Source organism: Peromyscus leucopus, chromosome 22 (genome assembly GCF_004664715.2).
Source record: "Peromyscus leucopus breed LL Stock chromosome 22, UCI_PerLeu_2.1, whole genome shotgun sequence".
NCBI classification, from domain to species: domain Eukaryota; kingdom Metazoa; phylum Chordata; class Mammalia; order Rodentia; family Cricetidae; genus Peromyscus; species Peromyscus leucopus.
In genome coordinates, this window is record NC_051081.1 from 16,776,276 (window position 1) to 16,798,380 (window position 22,105).

At 41.7% G+C, this 22,105-nt stretch overlaps 1 protein-coding gene and 1 non-coding gene across 4 annotated transcripts in view; one reads left to right on the forward strand and one right to left on the reverse strand.

The window, feature by feature from the left end:
- The window catches only part of Foxn2 (forkhead box N2), a 52,411-nt gene that overhangs the window by 29,952 nt on the left and 354 nt on the right, over nt 1-22,105 (reverse strand). The window contains exon 1 of one of the 3 annotated variants that reach the window (XM_028893033.2): nt 22,014-22,096. The exons of 1 other annotated variant lie outside the window; for it this stretch is intronic. The gene's annotated coding sequence lies outside the window, so the exon portion shown is untranslated. Of the gene's footprint in view, nt 1-21,116; nt 21,324-22,013; nt 22,097-22,105 lie in introns of those variants that run through there. One more of the 3 variants, XM_028893042.2, reaches the window with a different exon arrangement.
- Nucleotides 2,668-2,769, forward strand: LOC114709735. Its single transcript, XR_003736972.1, has one exon. It is a non-coding gene; the product is annotated as a small nucleolar RNA U13 (small nucleolar RNA).

The following is a 22,105-nucleotide window of genomic DNA, read 5'->3' on the forward strand; positions in this document are numbered from 1 at the left end:
CCAGCACTCACATAGCAGCTCACAATCATCCATAACTCCAGTTATAGAGGATCCAATGCCCTCTTCTAACTTCCATGGATACTAGGAATATAGTACACATACACGCAAGCAAAACATTCATACACATAATATTTTTAAAAGCAAACTAGTTTTGTTTTTATATATTATACTAAGAAGAAAACATTTCCTTTCAAATTATTTTTAATTGACACAGAATACAAACTTGCACATGTATACATTGTGAATGATGAAAACAGGCTAATTAGCTGAGCGTGGTGCATTCCTGTAATCTCACCTTCAGGAGGAAGGGGCAGGACGATAGATAACTCCAGGTTCAAGGCCAGCTTGGTCTACATAGCAAGTTATAGGTTAGCCACTGTGGTAGCTGGAATGAAATCAGCTCCCATAAGGTCATATGGAGTGACCCTATTAGGAGACGTGGCTTTCTTGGAGTAGGTGTGGCCTTGTTGAAGGAAGTATGTCACTGTAGAGGTGGGCTTTGAGGTCTCATATATACTTAAGCCACGCCCAGTATTTCAAACCACTTCCTGTTGCCTGAACAAAATGTAGAACTCTCAGTTACCTCTCCAGCACCATGTCTGCCTGCACACCACCATGTCCCACCATGATGATGAATGAACTGCACCTCTGAACTGTAAACCAGCCACCACAATGAAATGTTTTCTTTTATATGAATTGCCGTGGTCACTGTGTCTCTTCACAGTAATAGAAACCCAAACTAAGACAGCCAGGACTATGTAATAAAACCCTGATACAACGCGCGCGCACACACACACACACACACACACACACACACACACACACGCCAACATAAAGAAAACAAATCACCTCACGTATTTATTTCTCTATGGTAAGAACCTAGTTAACACTTACTACTGTTTTAGCTGTTTATATGTTTATTGACGACAGTCACAGTGCTGTATGAAGAACAAGAGCTTACTCCTGTGTAACTACAACTCTGCATCCTCTGCTAATATTCCTGTCCCTTCTCCTGCTACAGTACCTGGGAACCACCACTTCTTTTCTTCTGCAAGTTCAACAAAGTAACAGTTCTTATTTCCTAAATTTACTAAAAATCTGGTATTTTAACTGCATTCTGAATCCTCTCCCCCTCAGCATGCCCCATCACTGACATTCTCATAGGAAGTCTGAACTGCCACTATCTTAATCATGAAGCTGCTTCTCAACTATCCTCTTGCACTTCTAGTTTCTCAAATAATTGTTTTGTTTTTATATATATATACTTAAAAAATTACTCCTCCCTGAGCATAAATGACCAGAGGGAAGTAAAAGAACTAATGTGCTATTTAACTCATTTTTGTGTACATAAAGATGTCTTGTTTCTAAAGCCAGCAAAAGCCTACACCTATTCGTGTGGTTTAGGGTTAGCTAACTGAAATGGGGAGAAGTCCCTGCAGGGCTCCTCTCTGCTTAAAGCAGTCACAGGCTACTTCAAGAATACGGAACTTGTCTATTGGGATCCTGGGAGTCACTACTAAATTCCTCAGTGATAACCTCAGCCAGTGTGTCCAGGGCCAGACATTATACTAAACACTCTGCATGCTATGTGTCAGCTACCCATCAATTAAAGTTGAGACAATTGCAAACCTTATTTTATAGATGAGGAAAAGGACTCAGGCTAAGCATTCTGGCTAATATGCAAAAACAGACGGAACACCCATGCAAACTCAGAACCCAAACTCCAACCACTATATACCATGGTAACAGTATATAAACATCACCTATGGGTACCAATCCCCTCACCCTGGTATCTAGTTTGTCTTTCCTGCTGACTCAGAGTCAAGAAACTTCAATACAGCTGATACAAGCCAAACTTGTATAGAGATAATAGGAAGCTTTCCTAAAAACATCTCAAACAAGAGTGCTAAAATACTAAGTGAACTCTGCTTACTCAAGGTCAGAACCTATGTGGCATCGACCTTTTTAGTGCTGGAATTACAGGCTTACTCCTGTTGTAACACCTGGTTTCTGAGGTGCTGGGGAAGGAGCCCAGAGCTTTGGGCAAGCGAAGCAAGCACTCCATCAAATAAGTCACATCCCCAAGTGTTTATAGCCTCAACTTTCATATCAACAATCCTCTCTTATTCTTAAAACCATAACAAATTAATTTACAAAGAATATTCTGATTAATCTTAAACCTTGTTGTAAATTACAGCATTGGAGCCACAGGATCACATGAACAGGCACTGTAAAGACACCTAAAAGTGACTCTCTTAAGACGCCTCTCATGTTCTGGGGCTGTTTACTGCCTCCTCCTCACCCCACATCTGTCTTAATAGTTAATGAACTATTGGTAACTTGTTACCAAACTCAGGGGGTACAAGCTGTGACTTCCTACATCTGAGAACACACTCGCTTTGTTTCACTCCGGCTCTCCCCGCAAGCTTTCCTGCAGCGCAGTCATCATGAGCCTTTACCTGGGTGGAGGTCGTCAGCAGATTAGGAACTCCCTGGGCTGCTGTTAGCGGTGATGGGCTGTGCCTCTTTGCTACAGGTAACACACATGCATTAGTGTGACAGGCACTCAAAAATCACAATCTCTTGACTAAATATTCTCAGAAACCAATTTAGAGGGGGCAAATATGGTTTTCTTTTAAAGTACATTTATAGAAATTCCTTTATTAGGTCCTTTTTTGGTTCTTCAACATGATGTCTGGTATTCACATTCTACTGTGGCATGTGTGTCCCTCCAACCTGTCACAATGTTGGCATGTTACCACGTGGACATGATCTTGGAGTGGAGTATAAACAGTAGCCAGTGTGCTCTAGCATTCCAGGAAGTGCAGCAAGCAGAGCTGAGAACGCAAGGGTGACCCTGCAGAGTAGCGTTTTCTTAGCAAGACTGGCAGTCATATTTTCAAGGGGAACTCCTTTAAACTATCATTTTAGAGCAGTCACAACCACTCCCTATCCAAGCACTAAGTCTGCCACAGCAGATAAAATAAGTGTCAACAGCAAAAATGTGAGACAATATTAGACTTCATTAGCAATCAAGGAAATAAAGAAAAAAAATTCCGATGTTAAATATTATGTGGCACAGTCCATGGTATGTAGCAAACAAAGATATTAGTGATTAAAAAATTTTTATTTCTGTACAAAAATACATAAAATCATATTATATACAATTATAACCCCCCTACAACCTTCCCTCTTCCTCCTCCACCCCCACAAATATCCAAAGAATCATTAAAGATTGGAAAACTACTAACTTACATATCCTACAATAGAGGAATTGCCAAGTTACCTATTCAGTCTACTATTCAGAAGCCACTAAAATTGACTGTATAAAACAATAACTGAAATAAAAGAACTTGTAAAAACTGGAGGGAAGTATTTTTTTATTTTTTTTAATTTTATTTATTTTATTTTACAATACCATTCAGTTCTACATATCAGCCACGGGTTCCCCTATTCTCCCCCTCCCACTCCCTCTCCTTACCCCCAGCCCACCCCCCATTCCCACCTCCTCCAGGGCAAATCCTCCCCCGAGGACTGCGATCAACCTGGTAGAATCAGTCCAGGCAGGTCCAGTGGAGGGAAGTATATTTTAAAAGCTGTTTATACTACAAACTTGGTAATGGCCTTTGTTAGTCTTTCTGGATTTTCTTCTATGTGTTTATTTTTATAGTTTAAACTTAAGCTCAAAGTTCTTGAGGAAAATGCTATGCTAGATTATTTTTAGTTTTAGTAGTTATACATCTTTTTCGTGCGCGCGCGCACACACACACACACACACACACACACACACACACACACACACACACACACGGGGTCAATTTATGGACTTAACAGAAAACTCAAGGCCAAAACAAAAGCCACCTCTTACACGATTAGACTATCCTATCCTATCCTATCACAAAGCTTTTTCTGTAACATGAATTAGTTCATCAATTAATAGATGATTTTTCTGTTTTGGAATTATAAAAAAGATTCTACTAAGTACGCCTCTCCCTCATCACCCAATGGCAGCCATGACCGCAGGACTTCTCAGAAGGGTGCGCAATAGCTGTTTCCCCTCTTCCTCATAACGCAACACTCACTTCCTCATTCTGTCTGGTTCACCCACTGCACTCACGATGTGACTCTGCCAATCATATCACCTAACAGAATCCTTCTTCTCATCTCTGGGATTTAAGCAATTTCAAACAATTTCAATCTCAGGACTTTCAGCATTTTGTTATTAATGTCTTAACAGCTCTGCCCGGTGCCAACATTCTCAGACAGAAAAGAACTTTTTAACAAGAGGCTGCAGAGACAGCTCAGTGTTAAGAGCACCTGCTGCTTGTGCCGATCAGGTTCAGTTCCTAAAACCCACATGGTGGCTCACAACCACCTGTAGCTCCAGCTGCAGGTACATACACACACATACACACACACACACACACACACACACACACACACACACACACACACACACACACCATGATGGCAAATATTTATACATACAAGTCTTTAAAAAAAGACAACCTAGGAAATTTAGAAAAAAAGGTTGAGTTTTTACCACCATTTCAGTAACATAAGATAAAGCAACAAATACAATATAAAATGAAAACAGTTATATAAAAATGTAGTTATATTCATTCATATTCAACTCAGAATTTACTGTCCTCTTTCAGAATTTGTATCAATTAAAAAAAATCCATCTATTATCAAGATAATTATGGCTGGGTATGGTGGCATACACTTTGTCTTTAATCTCAGCAGTTGGGAGGCAGAGGCAGGAGGATCTCTGTGAGTTCAAGCTAGCTGCTCCCTCTTTGCGGATCATGACACAGCTCTCAACTACTTCTCCAGTACCCTGCCTGCATGTAGCCAGGCCCCCTGCCATGATGATAAAGAACCTCTGAAACTGTAAGCCAGCCCCCAATCAAATGATTTCTCTTATAAGAGTTGCCTTGGTCATGGTGTCTCTTCACAGCAATACAACACTGACTAAGAAAGGGACCAAAAGATATCCCAACTTTTCCTACAGATTTACATCATATTCTTTAAGGTTCTCCATTACAAATAGTGCCCATTCCAAAACACCCAATTCTGGGATTAGACAGATTTAAAATCCCAAATGCAGTGCTGGAGCGTAGTTGTTAAGAGAATTTACAGCTCTTGCAGAAGACTGGGTTTGGATCACTACACTCACATGGCATCTCACAACCACCTGTAACTCCAGTTCCATGGGATCCAGTGTCCTCTTTTGATCTTCTCAGGCTCCTGAATGCATGTGGTATAATATACACACTCAGGTATACACATCACATAGAATAAATAAAATAGATTTTTAAATCCCAAATGTACCGCACAAAAATGTACATCTGATCATAATGCTACACAATGTCATGTACCCAGGACAACTGAGGGATTAAACTGCCTCTTGGTCAGATTTAGGTGACACAGCATGTGATCCGTTGTCTCTGAACAACAACAAAAATGTGTGCAGCTGCATTTCTGGTGAAGAGGAGACAGAATTCTCATGGAGAAACTGCTTCTGAAATGAGGGTAAAAGAAATAAAACTGAGTGGGGAAAAAAAATACCTTTCAACAATGCTAAAAGCAGAAACCACTAAAACTGAAAAAGAAAAGGTTGTAGGGCTACTTCTCTCTAAGTCCACTTTCTCTCTCCCCAACTCACCCAGGTACATTTTGTAACCTGAGTTTATATTCCACATCTATGTAAATAATTTGCACACAGTATGGTATTCTATACATTGTTTCAGCATATCTCCAAAACTATGTGATAGTTAGTTTCTTGGGGAAGTTAAAAAGATGCATTATTTGATAAGGTAAAACATGAAACACCTCTAACAAATAAACAGCAAGCCAACCTATTATTTTCTGTATAAAAACATAAACAATGAAAGATTTTTTTAAAGAAAGGGAGGGAGGGCGCCTGCCTGGACTTTGGAGTCCCTCCTTCATGTCAGTGAGCACCTACCTACTTGAACTTTTGTTACGTTAGTTGAAGTATCCTTGCTAAAACTGGGGACAGCAGCTTCGAAACTTGAGGACCCAGGAATGTGCGATGACCGAGTATGAATAGGGTGATGCTTTTCCTTTTCTGTAGAACCTTGAAGTCTACCCAGCTGGTCATTCTTTTAAATGACATCTATCAAATTGCTAAATTATGTTGGTACACCATAGTGCTACACACATTTCTCTCATTTATGTTTTGGACATCTCTTTAACTAACTGGTAAGTTCTGTTGAAGAACTCAGCTTTCACACTAAAGCTCCTAGTTTAAAATTCAGGACTACTAGGGAAAAAAAATACATGTATTTTTCTATGGGCTGACTCGTTCTTTAAATCCAAGGGCAAATTTTATCAGTGAAGTTTTATGTATTTAATGACTTCAAAGTTAGTTTCAAGTCCATAAACAGAATAAGAAACTGTTAGGCATCAGTATGGTAATAAATATTCTTAAAATATAGGGGCTAGAGAGATGGCTTTGTGGTTAAGAGCACTTGCTGTTCTTCCAGAGGACTCACATGATTGCAGCTCATAACCACCTATAACTCCAGTTACAGGCATCTGATGCCCTCTTCTGACTACAGTAGGTACCAGGCACACATGTGATACACAGACATACATATAGGCAAAACACCCATAAACATAAGGCAAAATTTTTAATTAAAATGTTCTAAAAATACAAACATTAGAAGCCATAAATATTACTAAGATCTATTTTAAATGAGAGGGGGAAACCTGTAACATTTTGTTACAAGAAATCCCTAAATGACCCATAAATAATGACTTCAAAATACAATACCACAGAGGCCCAATTTGGTGGTATATGTCTTTAATCCCTTTAAATCCAGTACTCAGTAGGGAGAGGTGGGTAGATCTCTGTGAGTTCTAGGCCAGTCAGGCTACATAATGAGACCCTGCCATAAAAAACCAACGGTATCACAGGGCCAGAGAGATAGCTCAGCAGTTACACTGCTCCTCCAGATGACTGAGTCTGGCTCCCAGAACCCACACTGGGCAGCTTACAACTCCTTAACTCCAGCTTCAGGGGGATCCTATACCCTTTTCTGGTTTGTGCACAACCTCCTTCCCCCACATATACATGTACTTTAAAAAAGAACAAACAAAAATTTAGAATAAATACCACAAATATCTCAATTGCAATGTGCCTCCACCCAACCAACCAAGAACGTGAATGTTTCTTTTTTTTTTTTAAGTTGAAAACACAATTTGAAAATACTCAGTGTTTTATTACCTAGCCCTAGACCACCAAAACTGTAGTATATTTAGATGGACACTCCAATATACAGGAACTGTGATAGTATGTCCCTAGATTACGTTTCCTTGCATTTCTGTGCTTCAAACTGTTCACAGCATACCTAACTCTAGCTAGCTGTTAGTTATCCTTAACATTTCCGCTCAGAAACTTTAAGAATGTTCCAACACCCAGATTTGGGAGAGACTCTTCTAACTCTCCCACGATTAAATAAAATTCCCACACCTAAAATGGTTTAATGTACATCTTTCCAACAGTTCTGCTATTATGTTACTTTGGTAGCTGAGAAATGGTATGATTCAATTTTTCTAGAATAATCTATGTAATAACAGAAACTGAAATTCAGGTGGTGCAGACTATCTTTTAACACAGCACTTAGGAGACCAAAGCAGAAGAGTTTAGGGTATGTCTACACAGCAAAGCAAGATGTTATCTTTAAACATACACACTCAAATTCAAATATTAACTGGCTTTCCTGTAGAGAAATGTACATGTGTGCATGTATTACAAGAGACTAAAAGAAGACTTGTTGATGCTCATTAATAGTAGGTATCGTTTTAAAATCTTTACTAAAACTAACTCACGAGCTCTGTAACAACCCTACCAGATAGTGACTACTATTGGGTTCTATTTTATATGTGGAAACAGACACAGGGCAGTTAAGTGGATGCAACTCCCTGAAGTGTGCTGCAGAGTCCACGTTCACTTCTGCCTGGGCGCCATCCTGCCTTCACTGCTCTGTCAGTGCAAAAGCCTGGCAAAGTACATGCTGCCATCAATATACCCAACCCAGATCTATAGCCTTAGGATACTGTCCTCTCTCTTCCTGAAGTCAATTCAAACTAGACTAATCCTGATCAAGTGTTGACCGATCACTTCTCTGTAAGCCTGCTACTACGTTCCCTACCATCTTTCAAAGTTCCAGTCTATATAGTTGGGCCTTGTGGCACATACTTGTAATCCAGCACTCAAGAGGCAGGACGATTAGTGGGTCAAGGTCAGTCTGAGCAATATGAGACACAGTGCTGGGGAGATGGCTCAACTGGTCAAGAGTGATTACTGTGCAAGCATGATGACCTGAGATCAAATCCCTAGCTCTCCTGTAAAAAAAAAAAAAGACTGGTATGGCCACACATGCCTGTAACCTCACACCTGTGTGGACAGGAGACTCAATAGGGTTTTCTGGCTACCAGCCTAGTCCCAGGATGATTCAAAATAATAAGGCAGAAAGTTAAAGAAGGAGAAACCCAACACCCACCTTTGGCCTCTGAAATGCAGAGTCCAGCACACACATGTGCACATACTTCACAGAAGCCTAACAATGACAACTCTGCCTTATACATCGTATCTAAACTTCTATTAAAGACTTTCAATCTCTCCTACTATATTCCTCTACTGGTTATTAGTGTAAGTAGTTCAAAAGAAACAACAGACACTGGATTATCTTACAAACACTACAGTTCAATACCCATGAAGTACTTAATTGAGATAAAGTCAGACCAATTACTAACCAGAGAAAGAAAACTGAGAACAACGGACTCAACATCCCTAAGCAGAATTCCTCAAGTATAACCTGCCTGTAACTTGCTGTCAAACTAGATGACAAGCACAAAGGGAAAAGCATACCCAAATTATGTCACCTTACATTTGATTTCAACTAAACAAAGGAGATATATTAATCTAACTGTGAAACAATAGTCAAGGCTGGAACACAGTCTCTCCATTCACTGAGCAATTTGCCGTCCAAGTACAGAACATCATGTCTGGCACTGTTTCCCATTCTGCTTTGTGGTGGCACTTGCCAAACTTTTCTTCTCCTTTAAGAGGTATTCTGGTCAAGGTTTCTTGTAGAGGCAAGTGCTCCATCACACAACTGCGCTGCAATACTAAGTCACACTTGGAAAATTGTGTCAGGAAGGAGGGAAGGAGGACAGGCAGGCAGACAGGCAGACCACTGGAACATACTATTTTCAAATAAAACTGGGCTCTCACAAGATGGCTCAGGGGGTTCAGGCACTTTTCCACCAAGCCAGATCATGTGAGTTAATAGATCCCTTTACCTCTGGAGGAAAGCCAATCCATACTCCCCATATCCCCTCTGTAACCAGGAATCTAAGTCGACAATGTCTAGAAGAATCTACGCCCCCCTTTTCAGTTGTGGCACTGGGGATGAGTACAGAAGACTGATTTATGCTACAATTGTTTACATACAGCTGATTCCTAATATATAGCAAGCATCTGACATGTTAGGTCATCTGTATACAATTTAGCCTCTTTGTTCTTCTGAACATAAAAAGAACTCTCCACTGGGCTAAAAAGACAACTCAATGGTTAAGAGCACATGGTGCTCTGAGGAGTGGTTCCCAGCACCCATGCCAAGTAAGTCCCAAGTCCTGGAGACTGCAGCTCCAGGAGATCTGCCCCCTCTTCTAGCCTCTGTTGGTACCCACAGACATGTGCATACATATAAAAGAACGTTTGTTGCTGTTTTTTCAAGACAGGGTTTCTCTGCGTAGATCTGACTATCCTGGAACTCATTTTGTATACCAGGCTGTTAACCTCTCACCACCCGCCTCTGCCTGAGTTCTAGGATTAAAGATGGGTGTCAGCACTGCCCAGCAAGAGCTTTTTTTTTTTTTTTTTTAATTAGAATTCTCAAGCCCAGCAGTGGTGGTTCACACCTTTAATCCCAGCACTCAGGAGGCAGAGTTTCTAAGTTCAAAGCTAGACTGGTCTACAGAGAGAGTTCCAAGACAGCCCCCGCCACACAAAAAAACTCTGTCTTGAAAAAAACAAATTAACAAAAAATTCTCCATTAGCTTTCTGAACATTTAAGTCAGATTTTCAAACTATCTTTTATTTATCCTTAGAGATTTATCTCATTTTAAATTATGTGTCTGTGTATGAGTTATGTGCATGTGTACTGCTGTCCATGGAGGCCAGAAGCATCAGACCCCTGCATGCTGGAGTTACAGGTAGTTGTGGGCCACCTGAAAACCAAACTTTAGTCCTTTGCAAGAGCAAAGGTGCTCTTAATCACCAAGGCATCTCTCAGCTCCTAGTTATTTTAAGATAGGGTCTCAATATGCTGCTCTGGCTAGCTTCCAACTGTTGGAATTAAGTGATCTTCCTGCCTCAGCATCTCAAATATCTAGGAGTATGAGCAAGCATGTTTCAATCAAATCATCTCTAAATAAATAAAATCCACCAAGTTCCCCAAACACTAGCCCATCAATATTGAGCTACTTAAATCTAATTATTTCTCTATAAGTTTAGAAGGTGTCTAGCTCTGTACCATGAGTTAGCTACTACTACTAAGAACTCGGGTGCCAGCTGGTGGTGGTGCGCCCCTTTAATCCCAACACTTGGGAGGCAGAGGCAGAGGCAGGTGGATCTCTTGTTGAGTTTGATGCCAGCCTGGTCTACAGAGTGAGTTCCAGGACAGATTCCAAAGCTGCACAGAGAAACCCTGTCTCAAAAAACAAACAAACAAAACTAGAGCAATCAAGGAACTATCTGAATCAAAAATAATCCTAGGATTGCCTCGCCAAAGAACCTTTACTAGATTCTCAAATGCCATCTTAACAAGAAGAAAAAGGAAAAAATAATAATTTGGGGCTTTTTGCTATATAAATTATGGTTAGAAAAATTAAATGGTAGTAATTTTAGGGAAGAAGGATTCACCAAGATTTTAAGACAAAATGATGTGATCATTCCAGAAGTTAAAATCTGCTCTAGTGCAGCAAATTTCTGATTCTTCACAATCATCACCTAAAGGCACTAAGGTCGGAGGGCAGCTCAGGGTCAGAATACTTGCCCACCATGTGCAAGGCCCTCGTTTCAGCCCCAGCACCATCAACAGAAAGCAACTGGAGAGCAGATCCCAAACTCATTAACCCGCAAAGCACAACAGACCAAGAAACAAAGGGCTGAAATCCTGGCCACAGCCTTGTTTCCCATCCACGTCTAAATGAGAGAGAAACAACGGAGTGACTGGTGGAGCCGGAACACAGTCAACCAACAGGCATTCCCTGGGACCCCCAGGGACCACTGGTCAGCGGAGGCTAACAGGCTCCAATGGCAGGGAGTGCCACGCGCCCACGTAAGGTCTATAGAGCTGGGTTGTTGCAGTCTGTCTGAACTCTTAGAGCTGACCCTGGAGCTCTCTCCCAGGACAGAGCCCACACTTAGTATACAGTACTGGGAATGGAAATAAAAGGAGAAGAGGGCCGAGCAAAGAAATAGTCCAGATGGGAATAAACTACACATGGTGGCACATACCTATAACCCCAGCACTAAGCCTGAGGCAGGAAAATTGTGAGTTCAAGGTCAGCCTGGGCTACAACGTCAGACACTGTATTTAACAACAACAACAACAAAAAAGCTGGATTGTCAGCACGTGGGAGGCAGACAGATCTCTGTGAGTCTGAGTCCAGCCTGGTCTATACAGGGAGTTTCAGGGAAGCCAGGGCTACAGTGAGACCCTGCCTCCAAATAAAAATTTTAAAGTGCCTGGAAATCTTAGAAGCCTATCCACATAAAACTTTAATGATAGAAAAATGCAGCAGAAGAGAAATCCATGAATTTTGACCTATCAGAGTCACTGCCTGAAAATTTAGAGCTCATATTTTTAAAAATGGCTAAAATACAAATATAACCCTATTTATAAAGTTACAATTAAAAATAAGTAAAATTATACCCTTTTAGATAATAAAGCATACTTGAGAAAACTGATCAGCAAGCTGGCTTACTTCAGCACCCCATTTAGTCTAACACTAGGAAGGCAAGTAGAAGGTCGGCTCAAGTTCTGGGCCAGGACGGGCAAGAGTGAAATCCTGTCTCAAAAAACAAAGGCCTGGAGAGGGGGCTCGGTGTTTAAGGGCAGTGGCCGCTCTTGCAGAAGACTGAGTTCAATTCCTAGTACCCTCTGTAACTCTAGTCCCAGGGGATCCAATGCCCTCTCCTGGCTCCCTCAGGCAATACACAGAAATAAATGAAAGATTTCAAAGCAAGTTTAAAAATAAAAAGCCATAAAAGAAAAATAGCAGAAGCAGAAAGGAATCAGAGACATCAGTATAGCTTGAACATGAAGTGACAGAGTTCAAGAATACTAAATAAAAGGGGAGAGGAAAATCCCAATCACACAGCTCATGTTTGCAAATTACAGGAAAAGAAGTGAACGTATTATATATATCCAACCTCAGGAGACACATAAGATGAAAAAGTTGATAATCAAGGTGTGGGTGGGGTGGGAAATGGGGAAGATAAAAGAGGAATTATCAGAAGACACCCCCAAATAAACAGGCCTAACTGCTGGCTAGGGATACATACCTGCATAGCTAAATCCAAACCTAATTTTTTTTTTTAAAGCCAGACATGTAATCCAGCAACTAGGGAGGCCAAAGCAGGAGGGTCCAATTCTAAACCAGACTATGTAACATGGCTAGGTGCTATCTCAAGCAAAACTCCAAAGCCAGTGTGTGCTAGAGAAGGGACCTAGGGCCTCCTCGCACACTAGTGAACTATACCCCAGCCACTTGATAAAGGAAGGACACTGTGATTACAAGTCTGGAAGGGCTTCTTGCTGGCACCTTCTAGTCCCTACTTGGAAGGAGGTTGTATGGGTGCTGGATTTACAGTAACTCATTAAGTTATGTATTTGCTTTAAATGGTTTTCTGCAACTACATTTCACTTTACAACACATATAACAAAACATTTTTGGGATAATCTCTAACAGTTTAATAAAACGAGAAGGCAAACCAAGAGACTGGCTGTTACATAATATTTAACTATAATATTTGGCAGTGTAATAAGTCTATAGTACCTATCTGTTGTTCCTCAAATATAACACATTTTAAAAGCATCTGACCTTTATTCATAGACCAAAGTGCAAAATTTAAAAATACATAAAACCTATCTTTTTAGTTAAGAGACAATCTAGAACTGCCAAGAACATTTATTTTTCAGACATAAACAGGAGAGTCTCAAAAACCAATATAATTCAACAAGTATTTACCCAGTGAATATCACAACGAAGTATTTCAATTTAGTGGAAGGGACACACAGATGACTGTAACAGAACGACATGTTTAGTAAGTGCTTTGAGAAAGGCACAGAGCACGATGGCCTCAGAAAGAAAGGCCAACTCACCTGCTCTACTGCACTGGCATTCTAACAGGCTCTTCTCAGATTCCTCCAACCCATCCTCCCCAGTACCGGGAGAAACCATCTTCGAAAGACCCAAAGCCCACTTTGAAAACACAAAGTACAGTGCGAAGAAGGTATGACTCCCATGGCCAAGTAAGCAATAAATGAGTAAAGATGGACTGGTGTGTACATAGTGATGGGGCCTGCCTGTCTAAACCAGGGCAGCAGCTTTCTGTCAGTTATTACACTGAAACCAACACTACTTATCACACAAATGCTGGATACAATTCTCTACACTGACTCTAGCATGTATTTAAGAAATACTAAAAATGTGGAGATAGGAGACACCATGAATACCAGTAATACCAACACCTGAAAAACAAGCTTAAGGTCAGCCCTTCCCTGCACAACTAGTTCAAGGCCAGCCTGGGCTACATGGCACCCTGCCTCAAAAAAATACAGAATTGGGGAGGGAGAAGTGTGGATAAGCAGAGAGACATTAGGCTATAAATCACTGTTGGCAGGATACAATGCATTCATTTTTATGCTCCAGCAAAAACCGTAATATTAGTGAGCAAACATTAAAAAAAAATTATAGCAGAATGTCATGCTAGGCAACTGAACTGTGAGATTTGGAATCAAGCAAACCCACCAGCCACCAACTCACCTACACAGCCTGACAGATCGCTGAACCTCCCTGAATCCCAGGGAGCAGCACCCATTATTTAACTCACAGGAACAAGAAAAGTAGCGGGATTCCTGCCAGTGTAGGCATGTAAATAACAGTTTCTCTATCAAGCATTCTTTACTGCTCCTGCTTGGAACAAATCAATATGTAAGCATTTCATTCTGACAAATAACCCATTTTCTTAAAAGACTTCAGATTGTAATTCAAAGAAAACATGGATTTTTACTATGATAGATTTGTATTCAAATACCCACCATTACATTTACATAATTTCTCCTTATTTGTTTCTTATATATGCAAAAATACAATACTCTCTGAAGGGTTGTTGCTGAGAATTATATACTCATGGGCCTAGTAGCATAATACTATGCCAGGACACAGTAGACAATTAAAAAGCAGTAGAAATTATTGCTATGATTATTAATAAATGTTCAATCAGCATAAAAGAAAGGTGCATTTAGACTGGAAAGAGATGGCTCAGCAGTTACAAGCTCATACTACTCTTCTAGATGACAGGAGTTCAATTCCCATGTCCGGTGGCCCACAGCCACCTGTAAATCCAGATCCCACACTCTGATTTTAATGTATGTGCATGTCAGGGGTGGGGTATCACTGAAGTGAACTTTTAAGGATGAAACAAAGCCACAGTGCAGTGAAATCTTAATTTAAAAGAAACTTCTTCCCATTTTTATTTGTATTTCTTCTTTTACGATAAACCACATGGAGCTGGGCGGTGGTGGCTCACACCTTTAATCCCAGCACTCAGGAGGCAGAGGCAGGTGGATCTCTGTGAGTTCGAGGCTAGCCTGGTCTACAGAGTGAGTCCTAGGACAGGCTCCAAAGTTACACAGAGAAACCCTGTCTCAAAAACAAACAAAAAGATAAACCACAAGGGTATGTTTTTATCACTTCCCTAAATTCCTTACCTCTAATGTTATGTATAAAATTCAAAATAACTATATTAGCCACCCATGGTAACACACGCCTTTAATCCTAGTACTTAAGAGACAGAGGCAGACAGATCTCTGTGAGTTCCAGGCCAGCCAAAGCTACACAGTGAGACCCTGTCTCAAAAACAAAACAACAAAAATCTGGACAGCCAGGGCTACACAGAGAAACCTTATCTCAGGGATGGGGGTGGGATGGGTGGGTGATCTCTATTAGTGGCATAGCACTGCAAAATCTAATATTAAGTCTACTCAGTGAATCCATAACTCGAAGTATATTTATACAATTTAGAAAGAATTTCAAAGCTGGGTGTGATGCTACCTACATATCTGTGATCCTAACATTCAGAAAACTGAAGCAGGAGAATCAAGTTTGAGAGACCAGGGCTAAACAGTAAATTTGAGGCCAGTTTGGATATGGCAGCTAGATCGTGTCTTAAAAGAAGAGGGCCAGCAAGATGGCTCACCAAATGAAAGCATCTGCCACCTCCTGGTAACCTGCATTTGATTCTGGAAAACCAACTCTCACACGTCCTCCTCCGACCTCTACCTGCGCGGCATGTACCTGTTCTTTTCCCAATGTGGTTTCACACATCAACTTAGGAGCACTTCTCCAACAAACCAAACAGGCTTCTGGGGGCCAAAAGAACCAAATGCATAGATAGTATCAGGTAGTAACTTTCAGGAAGCCAAGAAGTGCTGGAGAGATGGTTCAGTGCTTAAAAGTGTCTGCTACTCTTGCAGAGGAGCAAGGTTCAATTCTCAGCAACCACACTGGGCAGCTCACAACTACTTGTAACTCCAGGTCCAGGTGATCTGACAACCTCTTCTGGTCTCCTCAGGCACTTGTACACAAGTGATGTGTGTATATAATATACCTTTAGGGGTGTGTGTGTGTGTGTGTGCATGCACATACACATGCACATGCACACACACACAAATTTTGAAAAGGCAAGAAAATTCTTAACTTCTTTAACACGTGAAGACTCTAATTTGGCATGGTAGCACACACCTGTAATCCCAGCACTCAGCATATAGAGGAAGGAGGACCAGGAGCTCCAGGCCAGCCTGATCTACATAGCAAATTCCAAGGCTAGCCAGAGCTATGCAGTGAGACCTTGTCTCAAAACAACCACAAAAGATGCAAGAGGTCACTCCAATTTCAAAGGCAGCCAGGAATGCATAGTGAGAGCCTTTTCAAAACACACACACACACACACACACACACACACACACACACACACACACAGCTTTGAAGACAGGTGACAACAGTTAAACCCTGCTGGTAACTTATCAGGAGTGTTAACTACTTGGGAAGAATGAAAACCTGTGTTGATAACAAAAGGACAGCTATTTTTAATGGCACACATACTAAACTACATGACAGTAGCTTACAATCAGCCACTTTTAAGAGCTTTATTTAGACTTTTAGGGCTTTGGTAACTTTTTATTTATAAATACTAATGAAATCAGAACACATAGTAAGGCAGTTAATCCTACTTTATGATTAAATCAGGCATACACCTGGGGTATAACAATGTCTTTCTTGAACCTAATTCAGTAGATGCTCAAAAACATTAGTGCAGGTTTAATTTTTTTTTAAATGTAAAAGAAAATTAGGTTGAAGGAAAAAAAATGATCAGAATTTGATCAAGGCCTGTGAGCATGGGCTATACTGAATACTTTGCTTCCAAAGCAGATCTGGTATGGAGAGGTGGATAAGATATATATATTATAAAATCTGGCAAGCAAAGATCATAATCAATGATGAAGGTTATCCGTTCTATGGTATGTCAGGATGTACCCTTAATATACTCTAAAGGCACTTTACCTTTGATCTTCCTCCCTAAACCCACAAGCCAGGGCTCATGATGAGAAGACATCAGGTAAGTCTCAACTGAGGAACAGTCTATAAAATTTCTGATTGGGTCTTGAAGTTCTCATGTCATCCAAATCCAGAAAACGGTAGGTATGGGATAAAAAGGGACATTAGAGAAAAATTAGAGAAATCTGAATGGCATGTTTAATAGTAATATAGGAATCCTGTTTCCTTAATTGTGACAGTGTACCAGAGCACAAAGGCGCTATCAGGGATACTGGATAAGGTTTTTGCATGTTTTTTGCACATGCAAAACTATTCTAAAACAAAGTCTGTTTAAATAAAAACTAAATGAGGATAAATGTTCTTTTGGTCTTTGTTTGGTGGCAAGACAGTGACAGTATTCTACTGTAGTGGAACTAAAAGTATCCGTAAAGTAATACCATAGGCATGATACAAGTCTTGATACAGTATTCATTACAGACCTCCATGTCACCAAAGCAAAGCCCATTACATTCTAGTTTCCCAAGCAACATTCTTAGCCCTCAACTCTCAACTGCTACCTCTCATGACAATTCACACCACTAGCTGCCACCCCTGCATTACCCTGAACCTCTATGGGCCATTCATTCCTCCAGGTCATGTTCCCCACTCCTCTACATCCAGCAGGCTAATCCACCAGCTTCCTGTCATTAAACATCCTTCCTAACTTCACTCAGTTACGACTTCTTCCTTCAATAACGCTCTTTCCAGTTCCTCCCATCTCGTCTGAGCGCTGCACACACTGCAGTCAAATAAGCCTTCCTCAAAAAAGGAGTTCATCATCCTCCAACTCATTTTGGAGGAAATGAGATCATATTTAAATTCAGAAGTGGTTCCTTTTCCACCTTTACTTATAAAGACAGATCTATTCATCTTCACCCCTCACACACTTCTTTATTCAGACTAGGCCAGGTATACATATTTAAAACAAGGCCCTAATAAGTGGTCAAAGCGTATAATCTAATTAGGGTTATAGAATCTAAAAGATAATAAACCATGAAGGAAGGAATTCCTTTTGTTCGGTACTATTCACTGCTCCTGTAGTACAGGCTGGCACAGGGTTAAGTACTCAATATTTATTAATTTTAGAAAAGAGGCAGTAGAGAACGCTATAGCCTAAAGAATTATATGCTCTTACAGAAGAAAAACAAATTACAGTTGTAAGTAAAGGTAGGTCTAAAAGTCTATCAGGCCAAGTGCTGTGGGATGTCTTTCTGAACGCTGTGAATATGTATTGCTACCATTGGCTAATAAATAAAGCTGCATTGGCCTATGGCAGGGCAGGATGGAGCCAGGAGGGAAAATCCAAAAGAGACAGTGAGAGGAGAAAAGAGAGTTGAGAGAGACTCCAAACCACCGCTGTCCAAGGAGCAACATGGAATGAGATGCAGGTAAAGTCACAGAACAAGTGGTGATACATAGATAATAGTTATGGGTTGAGTTAAGTTGTAAGAGCTAGTTAGCAAGAAGCCTGAGCCAATAGGCCATAGAATTGGTAATTAATATAAGCCTCTGCATAATTAATTATTTTATAAGTGGCTGCAGGATGGTGGGGCTGGGTGAACCAGAGAAACACAGTACTCAGGGTCAAGTGGGACCAGAGAAACTCACAGCTACAGCCAAGGCTCACAGAGCAATCAGCATTTCAGCCAGGCCTAATGCTGGAATGTCCAAGTGTGGTTCCAACCAATAAATAAGTATTGTCAACAGAGATGCAAAGTAAATTGTATACCATGCTGGGGTGTACATCATTAACAGTTTCTACAGGACAGTGGAAAAAGACTGGAGCCAAAGTATGAAAGTTAAGAAAAAACTCACATTCATGGTTGACTTTTAAAAGGAGTGTGGCCATTTGGGTGACATCATCTACTCTGGAGGTAGCACATAAGTTCCCTTTAGAAAGGGATAGCCTTTCTCCTCCAAGAAGCCTCTCTCTCCTACCCAAGCCTTCTACAGTTCCCCTCTCCATTTACCGCTCACACCGCCTACTTTACACACAGTTTAATTCCTCTCAGTTGAAAAGCTTCCTCGCCTGTGTTTAATTTCTTCAACCCAAGAAAAAGATCAGATCTAGGTATCTTTTTCTTCTCTAAATGAGTAAAGTCCTGAGGTCTCATGGAAGACTGTATCTACATAAAACCCAGTTATTAAATTACACACACAATCTAAAAGCAGCAGCAGCAACAACAACAAAATGGACATTTTAAAAAAAATACCATTCTTGCCATGCAATGTGGCACATGCCTTTAACCCCAGTACTCCGAAGGCAGAGGCAGACAGAACTCTACTAGTTAGACACACAGAAACCCTAACTCAAAAAACCAAAACAAACAAAAAACCCAGAAACCATGGGTTAAAAAAAAAAAAAAGAGAGAGAGTATATGAATTTGGGTAGGTATAGATGTGGGGTTGGATCTGGGGAGTTTCATTGTATGAAATTCTTGAAGAATAAAAATTTTATTTGAAAAATGACCATTCTTTTGAATTGCTGAAACAAACAGCAAAAAAACACATACAAGCCAAGCGTGATGGTGTGCACCTGTAATACCAGCTCTTGGGACACAAGCAGTTGAATCGGGAGTTTAAACACATACAAGCCAAGTGTGGTGGTGTGCACCTGTAATACCAGCTATTGGGACAAAAGCAGGTGAATCGGAAGTTTAAAGTTGTCCTTATCTATACACCAAGCTTGGGGCTAGCCTGGGCTTATTATAAGATCCTGTCCCAAACAATCAAAACAAAACCACATGCAGCCATCCATGGTGGTGCACACTGTTAATCCCAGCATTCAAGATGCAGACGCAGATGGATCTCTGGAGTGGCAGGCCAGCCTGATCTACATAGCAAGTTCCAGGCCAGCCAGAGCTACATACTGAGACCTTGTCTCAAAACCACAAAAGATGCAGAGGCAGGAGGGTCACTCCAATTTCAAAGGCAGCCAGGACCATATAGTTGAGAGTCTTTTCAAAACAGAGAGAGAGAGAGAGAGAGAGAGAGAGAGAGAGAGAGAGAGAGAGAGAGAGAGAGAGAAAGAAAGAAAGAAAGAAAGAAAGAAAGAAAGAAAGAAAGAAAGAAAGAAAGAAAGAAAGAAAGAAAGAAAGAAAGAAAGAAAGAAAGACTTCCAGTTTGAGTAATACTTTTAAGTTTCATTTTGCTATTAGACCTCATCACAAACAGCGTAAGTTCCATCTTCCAGCATGTTTTCGGTCTTCCGGCTTCACATAGCTACCTCTTCAGTTCATTTATTTTCTTTCTCGACTAAGCACTGTTCTCAGTGCTCAGCACACACTCATTTCTCAACTCCATTTTTTCTACATTAGCCAGCCCTCCAGTATCTCTTCAATACCTTCACAACCATTACAGAATAATCAAAAATCCAGTATATGGAGTTGGAATGATTTCTCTCCCCAATTCTTTACAAATCTAAGGTGTTTCCTTCCCATGGCTCAGCGATCAAGTAAAACTAAGTATTACAGAAACAAATCAAATTGCCAAAGCCAAAAACGAAAAATAAAAAAAAAATGACGCATTGGTATCTAGGAATGTACAGACATTCTAAAAATTTACTCTCCAAAGTTTATTTTTTAACTTTATTTCCCTTTCACCTCTATATATTCTAAAAAGTAATTTCCCACTTAAGATGAATTCTTTTCATATTAACTAATATCCCAAATCTGACTGTATACAAATCATACTAGTAGTTATCCCTAAAGAGGTATTTTCATGGCTAATCTATGTAAAAAGGAAAAAAAAATGAGTTTCTTCATAAACTCCAAACACCAGAATGTGATCATTTTACATTCATTAGACTCTCTCGTTAATGGTTTTGAAATTCAAACGACTTGAGAGTTAGGCAAGTCTATAAAGTGATACCTAACACTGCTGAAATTTTAAGATGAATCATCAAAGCTGCAAAGGACGGCAGAAATGTTAATATGCACACCTTACCAAAAGTGCAAAGCAAAGCCACCAGGCGATTAAGGTGAAACACTTAGACACGATCGGTTCGGCTCTTTCCACTACCCCGGTATCAGAGCGCACCAAGAGAAGTCTGGGGCAGAACCCAAGACTAAGCCATTACAAAGCCCCTGCTACCGGAGAAGCCTCAAGCCCTCTGGCCGCCAGAGCACTCTATTGCACTCAGCCGGCCACGTGGCTGTCACAATCAGAAGACAGGAGAAAGAGCACCAACTAACCTGGAAATAATTAACCGCGCACATCGGAGTTGCGAGTAGGAAAAAAAAGTCTATCATTTCTCTGCACTTGGGACTCCCTGCACCCCACCCTGCACCACCTATACGGTGGAAAAGGCAGGCTTTAAAGCAGAAACGAAGTGCAAGAAGACCTCGAGAGCGAGGCTTCCCAGTGAAATAGCACCCCAAGTCGCGTTAGGTGCGGTGGGGACAGTGGCTTTTTTTTTTTTTTTTTTTTTTTTTTTTTTTTGCAAGAGGGTAGCCGGGGGGCGGAGTTTGGAGTGGAGACGGAGCACCTCGCACATGGACTACCTCCCCCTACTCCCGCCGGGTGCGGGGTGCCAGGCCGCCGGCCGCTGCACTCGGGGCCAGCTCCCAAGCTCAAGGCCGTCGACCACCGCGGACCTCTCCCGGCGGAGCCGAGGACCCCAGGGGCACGAGGAACCTCGTCCGCCCCGGAGGAGATGGCGAACAGGAAGTGTCCATATTGCAACGCTTGAAACAGTCCAAGTCCCAACCCACCCGGCCAGCGAACCCTCGGGGGGCGCCAGCCCGAGGAGCGCGGGCCGGGGTCGGCCACCCCACATCCGGGCCCCGCGCCCGAAGTTCACGCGGGTGGCGCGCGCGCGCGCGGCTCCTCCTGGGCACTACTTGGCCCGGCCCAGCCCTTCCCGCCCGGGGCCGGACGGGGACTCCACGCCGCGCGCCGTCCCGCTCGGATCGGAGAGCCCGAGCGGCGGCGACGTGGCGCGGGGCTCCCCGGTCTGCTCCGAGCAACTCCCCGGCCGCGGGTCTCAGCCCAGCCGAGCCGAGCGCGCGCCGCCCGTCCGTCCGTCCGTCCTCCGGGCTCGCCCACTGGGGCTTGGGCCGCGCGACGCCCCCTCTCCGGACGGTCATTACCTCGGGAGAAACTCCTAACTCCTCACGGGGCCGTGCTCGCCTCAGTTCCACACCCCCGGGAGGTGTGGGGTGGTGGTGGTGGTGGTGGTGGT